The 3,471-nt window shown below is 43.2% G+C and overlaps 1 long non-coding RNA gene across 1 annotated transcript; it reads left to right on the top strand.

The window, feature by feature from the left end:
• The first annotated feature begins 210 nt into the window (after window positions 1-210).
• Window positions 211-873, top strand: LOC133014618 (uncharacterized). The gene is made up of 3 exons (XR_009681465.1): window positions 211-300; window positions 420-513; window positions 605-873. It is a non-coding gene; the product is annotated as an uncharacterized LOC133014618 (long non-coding RNA).
• Window positions 874-3,471: the final 2,598 nt, after the last annotated feature.

Below are 3,471 nucleotides of genomic sequence, written 5' to 3' on the forward strand. Positions count from 1 at the left end.
CTAACCACTAAGCTAACCCTACATCTGAAAGCATGTCCGCCACTCTTTGGGATAGCGAGAAAGCTGCTAAAATACGAATACAGCATCGAGTGCTGGAGCAGATCTAGTGCATGTGTAAATATGTATGAATTACTTAGATGTAACAGTTTGTTCTCGTTAAGTTTTTTCATCAACGTGACTTTTTTCTGTATGTTTTCACAGCCTCAGCCCCCCCCCCCCCCACACACACACAAACAAAGAGGCGTTAGGCTGAGACGCTGAAAGTCCGGATTTAAAGTGCAGAAAATTAAGCCATTGAATGTAAGTAACTGTTTATGAATTGTTTTGGTGTTTTTTTGCTGTGGATCTTCCAACGGTGATGCAGCGCGGCTATTTCCGTTTATTAATAATAAAGTCATGTTACATGTGTTGTTTTCCAGCTGCCTGTCCATGACGTACAAAGACACACTATGAGCCAGTATGATCCGACCAGACCTTACATCAGCATTGAGGAGTTGTCGGAGAAGAAAGAGGGTAAGGTTATATTCATTAAATAATTTTCCAGTTACATGTAAAGGTGTATGTTGTCATTGAACTGTGCTAATTTTACTGAATGTGTTTACAGCTGATTGAAGCGGGACAGATGACATGGATCCATCCTTCCACAGCCAGGAGCGCACCGACCTGTGTCCCACACTTCATATAAGACTGGAAGCTACACTGATCTCACAGCTACACACCACAGACGTCTACACACTGGAGAAGATTCAGACAGAGTCCCACAAAGAAGTCATGACCCAGAGGCTGCAGAGAAACATTTCAAGCCTCATCTGAGTTTTTGTACAATATTTTTGCTGTATGTAAATAAAGCTTTCACTCCACATATACCTTGTTCACATTTATTCCCTGTACAATATGTTCACCTATAGCATCACATGAATGTTTAGTTTTAATTAACTGCAGTGCTTTTGGTAAAGGCTTACTTATAAATAATAATAAATATTAATATATACATTTTTATTATAAATATTGTGTGGGAGGGGCTTACCCCACGTGCGGAATGCTGTGACCCCACGTGTGCACTGCAATGACCCATAAGGTGACCAATACCAACACTTCTACCAGCCAATCACGAGTGACATTAGTTTCAAGGGTCTGTGGTATCCTCCAATGGTGAGTAGAGAGAGGTTCTAGCCAGCGGCTGGACTCCGATTCATATGCTAATTAGATCACACGTCGCGATCGGTCCGCGAGGCTCAGCGAGCCCCCCCGCGGCTCTCTCCTTTGTTCTCCAAATCCCCCTTAAGGTCCGCAAACGCCGATAGACCCACCTTGTCTTCACTGGCGAACGCCGAGGTAACATCATGGAAACAGTTGGTTACAGCAGGGGATTAGGCCTGTCCGTAGAGGTTCACTGTGACAATAATACTGCTTTTCGTCTAGTGAGATGAGGTTGGTAAACTTCACAGGGTCCAGTGATGATCTCACGGAGGATCCGCTAGCACCTCCATCACATGAGATGTGATGGCAACTGGTCAATAGTCCAGTTGATGACAGATGGAGTCTAATTGTTGGGAGCAGAAACCAGACAGGCCTTCGACAGCACTTCTAATGCACCTGGTTTCATCTCATGATGGAGATGGGACCCAGGTGAGCAGACAGCTGGCTGGCACAGGTCCTTACAATATTGGGCCTGAGACCTCGCTGGAATGACTCCAGGTGTCTACCTAATCTGCCTGGTTGGCATACCCATTAAGGGTTGGGGGTTTGGGTCCAAGGAGCTCATAGGGGGGGGGGGGGGGGGGGGGATGCTTTGGGGGAGGTGGGGTGTATGGAGACTTGGTTGCGTGGGGGAGGAGACAGCTGAGGGGTGTAAAATAAACACATTGAAAAAAAACATTTTGATTGTTTTGCCCTCTCCAGTCTGTAACCTTGCATCACTTGCTTTCCTTCACTCTAAACATCATGTTGATCAGCTTGGGTTTGGCATGCAGCCTCCTCCTGTGGAAGAACTTGTCACGGTTGCACACTCCACAGTTCCCTCAGACTTGAGAGCTTTCAAACACTTTCAAGTCACTGATGATCCATGGAAAGTGCATCAAGAACAATGTGACTCCTAAGCTGCTGTTGGATGAATGTCCCCTATGTGATAAAGAGAAAAAAACAGAAAAAAGAGGATGAACAGCTAAGGTGTAGGAAGCCTTTGACAGCCAGCGTGTTTGACCACCCAATGGTTCACTTGTATCTTAGGGTACAACAACTTCCTCTGGCTCCTCTGGAATTTTCAGGAAAATCCTGCAATGGTCCAAAACTAAGTTACCTTTTCAGCGGTTGGGGGCATGAGGTATCGATAGCTTGCCGCCATGTTTTGGGCTGACTTTCTTTTCCTTTTTGCCCAAGCCATCGTATCCTCCGACGTTCGATTTCCTGCACCCACTCTAGCTCTTAGTCTTCTTGTAAAGTTCTGCAATTGATATTTCTTTATGCAAGAAGACAAAATATATTTTCCTGAGTCATCCATTGTGAAGGGAATGATTTTGTTCATGTCACCTCTCACTGTGCACCAGCATTGTAAGCCATAAAGGAGAACAGTTTTGGCGTTGCTATTCTAGAGATGATCCTAAATAGAGGATTAATTTTATCTTGACTCAGATATAGATTTGATCATTGATTGCGATTACGAGAGGGATTTATGCCTCGTTCTGACTTCCTCTTTCCCCATTGGTCCACCTCAGACAACATCTATCAGAAGCATAGAGAATGTGAAGAGGACTGGTGCTGACAAGTGGATTAGCATGAATCACATGAAGACACTTCATAGGGAAAGCACATCTGACAATGTTTAACAGCTAATGAACAACATCACACCTGGCAGGGAGCATCACCGATTGCGCAAAGTTGCCATTTGATACTTTCTGTTCGACATTTGTTGCACTGTAATGACATTAAAACTCGTTTGTGATGCAATGCTATTGCCATTTCAGTGTGATTTTTTTAACAGACATCATAATTTGAAATATTATATACTTCAAATATATAGACTTAAGAGTGTGTGTGTTCGTGGTGGAGGAGGTTGCTACAAAACATGGTTGCCTGGTCCCTTCATAAATTTGACAACAGCCTATCTGCTGCCAATTTCTACTGGAGACTCTTTGCTCCAAATGTATATTTATGCAGTGTGTGAGACTCATGGTGATATGTGTTTGTGTATAAATGTAAGAACTATGATCTTGTATTGCCCAACATGAAAATGTAGAGGAGGAACTCCACAGATTTTATGCATCAATGTTGGTTTTAATACCAGAGTCAAATTTTAGGCTCCAAATCATTCCAAAAGAAACAATTATAATGAACAAAAACCAGAGATACTACTAAATCATGCAAACGATGCCATGGGCGGGTAGTTTAACATGTGCGTAGGCATTTGAACAAACACAAACACTGAATATAATGAGTCAAATGTGTTCATTTTAATAAGGGTTGGCAAGGGTT

Source organism: Limanda limanda, chromosome 11, assembly GCF_963576545.1.
Source record: "Limanda limanda chromosome 11, fLimLim1.1, whole genome shotgun sequence".
NCBI lineage: Eukaryota > Metazoa > Chordata > Actinopteri > Pleuronectiformes > Pleuronectidae > Limanda > Limanda limanda.